Source organism: Pezoporus flaviventris, unplaced genomic scaffold (assembly GCF_033815535.1).
Source record: "Pezoporus flaviventris isolate CSIRO_AGI_PZ_B2104156 unplaced genomic scaffold, CSIRO_AGI_Pfla_v1 ptg000097l, whole genome shotgun sequence".
Lineage (NCBI taxonomy): Eukaryota > Metazoa > Chordata > Aves > Psittaciformes > Psittacidae > Pezoporus > Pezoporus flaviventris.
Genome location: NW_026892645.1, coordinates 1,151,664 through 1,159,859, shown reverse-complemented (window position 1 = coordinate 1,159,859; position 8,196 = coordinate 1,151,664). Strand labels below are relative to the sequence as shown.

Below are 8,196 nucleotides of genomic sequence, written 5' to 3'. Positions count from 1 at the left end.
AGCCTGGGATGGGAAGCTCACGTGCATGTCAGGCAAAGAGCACTCAGAGCTGGGCTGTCTCTGAGGAGCATAAATCGGGCTGACACCGGGCGAAGGAGGCCTCCTACCTTGGAGAAAGGGCACCCCCATTCCAGCAGCATCACATCAGCTTCCCTCCATCAGAGACTTGCCTTTCCCATGGCAGCAACACCACTAGTTTGGAAGCAGAGTTTGTTTTCCTGCTCTGGGAGCCAGCAAGGCCAACACAAGGAGGCATCTACCCCATCTGCTCCTGAGGGAGAGGAGCTGCCCCTTCCCTCATGCTCCCCGTTCCCCATCCTGCCTGGGCCTTCTGTGGGCCATGAGATGGGATTTGCCCTGCTGGGGACCAAGTCTTTCCCTCCTTTCAGGAGCTTTGTACAATTAACCAGTTTGGGTTTTCATAACGCTGTAAGGCACTGGGCTGAAGCATGTCACATTCCTCATGCTGACCCTCAAGATCACAGGCTGGGGGAAAAGAACAGGGAAAAAGAAAATGAAAAGGATCTTCTGTTATTCATTAACCACACTTTTGAGTTTGTTCTCACCAGGCAGCATCTGTGCTTAGGACAAATCCCTGTCCAAATACAAGCAAGATGTTTGGCTCGTAAGGCTTGTTAAAGTGATAGAGCACCAGACAGTTCAAACGATACAGCCTTGTGTGATTGCGATACTTAAGGACTCCTGCTCCATCTCTATCACAGGCTTTAGCAGCTATGATTCCCAGCGCGTCTCCTGACATTTACATGGTGCCATATATACATACACAAGCACACAAAGTCTGTATCTAAGGCAAAGCCCTGGAGCTCTGAAGCAGCAGCTCCTGGTGCTAGGAAGATCCCAGCATTTATCTTAAGCATCAAGCGCCATCAGAATGCCTTGTTGTCTACTGGGTTCTGGGTCGAGATTTTGCTCAGCTCCAAGACCAAGAAATAGATGGAATCCTTCCTGACCGGCAGCCCTGGCACAGGCGCGTTCCCAGGGAGGCACAAAGCTCTTCCCTGGCTGCAGGGAGATGCAGCCCTGCTTGGCAGGAGTCAGTACTCAAAGCCAAAGCTCACCCTGCCTGGGATGCCTCGTGGTACTGGCAAAACACTCCTGTGCCTGCCAGGCTGCAGCTGCTGCAGCAGCAGAGCTGCTTCTCTTCCCGAGTAGTGGTTGCATGGGACTGCCCCAGAGGGCCAGTGCAGGCCAAGAGCTTGCATGAGAAAGACCGGGCAGTTTGATGACTTGTGCTCTGGAATAACCCCACAGCCGGAGAGCACTGCTCCTGACATGAGTGTGCAATGTCCTGGAAAGCACCGCAATGAAGAGAACAAAGTATGAGGAGAGAGGCTGGGAGAGAAATGCACAGGGAACAGTCTATTAATACCTGCCTGTACTGCCATTGGGTTTAATCAGCACTAATAATCCCTCACTGTCAAGGGCATATCCATTCCCCCTCTAATTTTAAGTTATTATTATAATAAGGGTTCTACTACGAAGTGCTGTGAGCAGCATCCTTGTCACTAAACCTGTACCTCGTAACGGGAAACAGACCAGCAGAGGATCCATCACCAACACATGCAGGAGCACATTAACCACTGCACTGCAAAGCCCTTTACTTGTCACAACATATCAGGTGTTTCATTACACATCCTGCCAGAGCCGCAAACGCACCAAAACCCAGCTACAGCGCGAGGGAAGAGGAACCTAAAGGGCCAACATCTTGTAGGGAAATAGGGTTTGTGTCACTGCTGTCCACTCGCAGGACTGGAAGAAGCTCTTCCCTGGGAGGGTGCTGAGGCGCTGGCACAGGGTGCCCAGAGAAGCTGTGGCTGCCCCATCCCTGGCAGTGTTCAAGGCCAGGTTGGACACAGGGCTTGGAGCAAGCTGCTCTAGTGGAAGGGGTCCCTGCCCGTGGCAGGGGTTGGAGCTGGAGGAGCTTTAAGGTCCCTTCCAACCCAAACCAGTCTGGGTTTCTATGAATGGCCTCACCTCCTGCTTGGAAACTTGAGGGTCATTTTCTTGGGTGCCTGGCAAAGCAACCACACAGCTGCCCACACAGCTCTCAAGGTGTGGAATCCTTGATGCACCTCAGCGCCATCCATACCCGAGTTCATTTTGTGCATTGTTTTTCCTCTCATTACATTAATTCCATCTTAGAGGAAGCCACCACATCCTTTTCCTTTGAGGCCATCACCACTGGAATGCAGTTCTACACTTCATGGTGCTGGAAACTCCATGCCAGGACCAGAGGAGCAGTGCAAGTTAATTAAGACAGAGAGGAAGAAAGCCTTGTTATTTCCCTGGTGAAGGAATCAGTTTCTCAGTTACAGCACACTGATGGGTGGGCAGAGAGCTGGCGAACGGAGCAGCACAGGGAGATGGATGATGAGCTCAGGACTCCATTAAGCAAGTCAATGGCCCAAGCACCCACAGACCTGCTTTCCCCCAGCTGCCTCACACTGCCTCAACCTCCCCAGCGAGCATCTTTGTGGATATTATCCAGCAAAGAAAATGAGTGAGCGAACAAAGTGTCTCTGGGTTGAAGTAGGAAGAAAGAAAGGGTTAAAACCCCTCCCACGGCCACCTGAACCCCTGTACCAACCTCCCTCATCCCAGAGAAGCCAACAACTCACTTCAAAGGTGAAGGAGCTGGGAGAAGGGCCCAGAAATCTCAGCTCAGGGTCTTTTTGGCCTTCCGCACGCTCAGCTCTGCTCTAAGGAGCTGCTGTTTATGTGCGTCGGCTGTTTGTCCCCTGTGTTTTCCTGTCCTCGGAAGGGGAGGCTCCGAGCTCTGCTTTAAATTCATTATTGATAGTTAAATAAATAAGCAATCAGGGCAAAAAGCCCTAAAACACTTTCAAGCTTAATTTAAAGGCCCCGGTCTAACGTTTGGAATAATCTCCTGACTCGACGCAGGAACTGAGCCCACGTCAAACAGCAGCAGCAGATTAGCGAGTTGCCAACCCAGCTTCCCGATGATAGAAGGCAGCTCAGGACAAGTTACCATTGTTTAACCTAATTTATTTATCTGCATACAATCACAGCGCAGCCTTTGGGGAAAGGCAGAGGGGAAATAATTGGAGCCGATTGACTTGTATTTGTTTGCTCTAAATGGGAACAGAAAATAAAAAGGTGGAATATTTTACAGAAAATCAGTCCAGAAAATACATCTCTTTTGGGGGAGCCAGATTTCAGCTCCGAATTGCCCAGAGAGCAAAGCAGGAAGCAGCCATCCCCGGTGGCACCAAGGAACTCTCATTCCCATTCCCCCACTGGAAAGATCCATTCTTTTGTTCAATAAATCCACTTTATTGCTACTAAAAATGACTGTTTTTACTGAAAGGCCTCTTCCCAGTTAAAATGCCAACCAAATCTGGAAATAACAGGGCAGGCCCCGCCAGTGAGGAGCTTGAGAAGGTTAAAGTCTAAAAGCTATTTGGGAAACACATGGCCACTTCTGTGGGAAAGCAAATACATCATTTTAGAGGTGAAATGGGAACATCTGGACCCCACAGCCAGCCAGGCTTGATGTTGGAGGCAAGCAGGGAAGATGCATCCCTTTACCAGGCTCGGCAAGAGAACAAAAGGGTCCAGGAGAAGAATGGAAAAGCTCATAATGCATCAAATCTGATTTGCTATTTAAACTCATGCTTTCACTAACAGGTGCTGCTGCACCTTTGAGCTCCCTGAATCCCAGGGAGCTGCCTGCACACATCCTGGTATTGGAGCGGATTTTCTCAGGGAGGGTTCAAGAAAGGATGCACCAAACTGATCAGTTTGGCCTTGACTCACTTCTAGCCCAGATTAACCTTAGACTGAGAGAGACTGGGACTGTGCAGAAGCCAGAGCAAAGCAGGAGGTGATGCTCTTAACGGCAAAGTTGGCAATGTGGTGACAAAACCATAAAAAGAATAAGGTATGACTTGTAATTTTGGATTGTAACTTGTACTGAGCTGCCTGCAGGAACCTGCCATGAGAGTATCTCATTGCACCTGAGCTGGAAGAGATGCTGTCAAGACTGTCACCAGAATCAAGAGCAGGACCAGTGCAGCAGAGCAGCTCTCATCTCCCCCAAGCCCTCATGGGTTTGATTCCACTGCCACAGCAAAACCTGCATGTGCATAACAGAGCAGGACTTGAGGAGCACAGAAATAAGCCGTCTTTATATAAATAAACCAGACTTGAAAACCTTATCGTTTCACTAAAGCCTTTCCTTGCTGCTCGTGTAAAGAAGATTTCAACCCAGCAGCAAGTTTCCTTGCCTAATTCCCATGTCACTGCCGATCTTCCCTCTATCCCTCATTCAGCCGCATCCCAGCACAGCCAGGATTCCAGCTTCTGGCAGGGTCCCTACTCGCTGTCCTCTCCGGCAGCTTCACTGGAGCTTCACTCCTGCTCAGCCCTGCATCTCGGACCGCTGTAAATGCTTTCAGTGTAAACGCTTTCAGCGTTTGTTGCTGTCCTTGCTTTGTTATCCATTTAACATCTTTACACATCAAAGCAGCCTATTTATAGTCGCCTTCTCCAGCAGGACCGAGCAGCTCCTTTGGCTGTAGCAGGATCCCTCAGCCATGGGCCACATCAAGCGAACACACAAACTGAAGGGGATCTGTCTTTGTGCTGCAAATAGGGCTGCTCTTTTAACTCAGGCTAGAGCTAAAGCTGAGCAGGAGCAAGGAGCCCAATTCTCCCAGGGATTCTCCTCTTCGTATGTGAAAACAGAGAGTGCCTCGCATCTTGCTAGCGCTAGACTCAACTTTCAGATCGTTCTTTGGCAAGAACGGGAAGAAGCATCTCATCACCAGACTGCAAGGCTGAGATTGCAGCTAAGGACTTCCTTTGTATAGGGTTCCTCGGATTGCCTGGGCCTAATTATTCCACAAGATGGACCCAGTCCCATCCCCAGTGTCAGGAGCCCTGTGCTAGGAGCAGTTAACAGAGCCTCCCCTGGGACAGGTCTATCTGAGCAGGAGCACATCAGCCACACAGCAGGGCCCTGAGCAGTGCTGCCATGTGGGATTACAGCATTCCAAAACATTAAGTCTCATTACAACTCCTTTTGTCCCACACCAACGTGAAGTCTATAGGGAAATCATTCCCTCTGGCTCTTTGCTTTAATGGAATGTGTGTATCTACAATCTGTTTGAACAAAGTTCCAGCAGGAGAGCAGAGCCCTGCTCAGGCTGCCTCTCGCCCGCATGTTATCGCCTGGGTAGTCACAAACACCGGGGAAAAACAGGAATGCAAATCCTTAGCAAGCTGCCATCTGCTCATCCCAACCATCTGACGCATGCTTTTCCTGGGAACATCTCCTGTGCTGCAGGATGAGCGTCCATCGGAACAGGACAGCAGCTTCTCCTGCTCTTGGTATGTGGAAAGCTGCCCAGCTGGTATCCCTGCTCCATCCAGGAGCCACAGCTGGCATGGCTCTTCAATATTTGATCAACCTCTGCCACCACCTCAACTGCCCAAGCAGGTTAAGTCCTGCTTCCCCAAGTCTACCGAAATGGAAAGTTTACCCTGAGCGATTCCAGCCAAGATGACTCAAGACAGAGTCCTCAACTGAACTCACTCCACTCAACACTAAAGCCCATTTGAGCTCCTTTTCCTGCTAGTAGAGATGAAACAAGAGGGCTGTGCTCTCAGACGGTTCAGTTGAGCACAGCTGATCTCTACCAGCGGGGTGCCTGGCCCCAGCCACAGAGACTGCTGAAGCTTTGCCAAATATTAATGTGTGCAAGCATACAAGTGATGCTTGTGATAGCCCAGGGCCCAGCAGGAGAAACTAGTGGCCCAGGGAGGATGTGCAACCTCCTGAGAGTGAACACCAAGCTGCTTTCGAGTGTCTGAGACAATCACTGGAAAAATAGCATCCTTGTCTCCAGAGCATCCACTCCAGCTAATGCCTGACACTGTGTCCAGGGCAGGAGTTAAAGCACCTGTATTTAGACACATTAAGAGCGGGTTTAGTAGCCACTCTTTGTTGCCAAGGGAAGCTGGGCTGTGCTTAACACAGGCTGTCGCTTGTGGGCTTCAAGCCTGGGACTGCACAGACTCAGGACCCTTCCTCGCTGCTCAGAGCCTGGGACAGAGAAGCTGTGGCTGCCCCATCCCTGGCAGTGCTCAAGGCCAGGCTGGACACAGGGGCTTGGAGCAAGCTGCTCCAGTGGAAGGGGTCCCTGCCCGTGGCAGGGGTTGGGACTGGAGGAGCTTTAAGGTCCCTTCCAACATAAACCATTCCATGATGGAGGCACCTTCAAGGAGTTCCAGTTCATTCCCTGCCACAGCCTCCACAAACAAACCAGGAACCCAGGCTCCAAACCCAAAAGCAAATGCTGATGAAGCTGTGCCCTTCAGACAAGGGCCTCCAGTGTTTCGGCAGTGGTGGGTGCCCAGCCTCCTGTGAGGCACACACAGACGGTCAGAGCTGCTTCAAGGAAACCGAGGAAGGGAAGCAAAGCAAAGCGATGCAATCGAGGTGATGCAGACAACGAGGATGCTCCTACTCACCGGGATACAGGGGTCCTCCCCGCAGCAAGTACGGGCCTCAGCTGGTCCCAGGCACTGCTCCAGCTCTAGCACAGAGGCACCCTCCTCCCAAGGGAGCGGCTCTCCTCAGCAGGGGGTATTTATGGCTTTGAGCTGATGGAACCTGATTAGCTTCGTTCTCACCTGGCTCACTGCTAATCCCTGGGCCACTCAGCCGGTGCAATTAGCCCCTTCCCCGCGGGAGTGAGGGAGGAGGAAGCCTTGGCGCTGAGGTTTAACCCATTCCAAGCCAGGGGAGATGCTGTGAGACCACAGCCCTTCCCTCCCCGTGTCCTGTAGCACGGTGCGTTTGGCACCGGGTGCACCCCTTGCTCCCGAGGATGGCTTCCTCTGCTGCAGAGCAGCTTGAGCAGCTGCATTCACTGCTCAAGGCAACGCTTATCTTCGTACAGATTCACGGCTTAGCCAACAGGGGCAATTACCTGCATTGCTGGGTTTGGGTTATATAGCGCATAGAAGGGTTGGTTCAGAAGCTGGGGGGTTCCTTGACCACCCAGACCTGCAGATGGCTGGCCAAAGAAAGGATTTGTTGTCTTTCATTTAATTCAACCCTAACAGTTTAAGATTCAGCACAGGCTGCTGAGAAATGGTAACTCGTGAAGCCCCCATAACACAATCTCCTGCAACCATCTCCTCACATCTGGAGCCCTGCCACCAGGCAGCAAGGTGTCTGATCAGCTCTGGCAATCCACAGGGATGCTTTAGGGCACCCCGAGTCACCTCATCTTTAGATGCAATTGATATGCATACATATACATGTACCTACAGACAGCACCTTTGTCCCTTCAGCTGGATGTTAAAGTGGCAGAAACAGAGAACCCAGAACCCACAGCAACTGAATTCCCCGGTTCCTCTTGACAGCTTCTGAACACTGGGGTTTACTGGGGCGCTTGCAGTGCCTCCTGCGCTGCAGCTTGGTTCCAAACAGGCAGAGCACAACTGGGATTCCCAGGGTGGCAGAGGGAGCTGGCTGGGAAGGCTGCGCTGGTAATCCAGCTCCTCAGGTTTTCCCCGAGTAACCATCTACAATGTAGAGGTCAACAACAAGCAGGTGACATGGCCCGAGAAAAACACCCACCTGGAAATGGACCAGCATGTCTGCCTGCTCCAATGTGCATTATAATCCCACATCATACTTTATGATGACTTAACCCTCTGGCTGTGTTTTCACTCCTGAAATACAACATCAGCTGCTTTGCCCTGTTCCAGGCATTAAAAGCACTGCTGGATTTGAACTGTAATCCTGGCTGCAGAAGTGTAATCCAGGCAGGACTCGTACATGTGTGTGTCACTGCCCCAAACACCAGATTAAAGGAGTAGCATCTGCCTCAAAGCAGCCGCTGGAATTCCTGTGCCGTTCAGTGTGAGGAAATGAAACAACTCCCTGGTTTAATCTTCATTTCAAACTAACCCAAATCCCCACTTCTTATCTTCTCCCTGAATACACGGAGGCTGACAGGGAACCTTTTGCCTGTGCTCTCCCTGCCCAGCACACAGGTACTTGCAGGATGTGGAGGCAGGTCCCATGCACCCATGGACATGAGCCCACATCCCCAGCCTGGCTCCCATGGAGGATGCAATGAAAGGCACCAAAATGAGGGGCTGGCTGCTTGGCACTTCCAACATTTCTCCCAGGTTTCG

The 8,196-nt window shown here is 51.3% G+C and overlaps 1 long non-coding RNA gene across 1 annotated transcript; it reads right to left on the bottom strand.

Annotated features, from left to right (window-relative positions):
• Positions 1-575: 575 nt before the first annotated feature.
• On the bottom strand, positions 576-6,606 carry LOC133281303 (uncharacterized). Its single transcript, XR_009747455.1, has 3 exons — positions 6,517-6,606; positions 2,111-2,237; positions 576-1,309 (listed from the first exon to the last, which is right to left on the bottom strand). It is a non-coding gene; the product is annotated as an uncharacterized LOC133281303 (long non-coding RNA).
• Between the last annotated feature and the right edge of the window lie 1,590 nt (positions 6,607-8,196).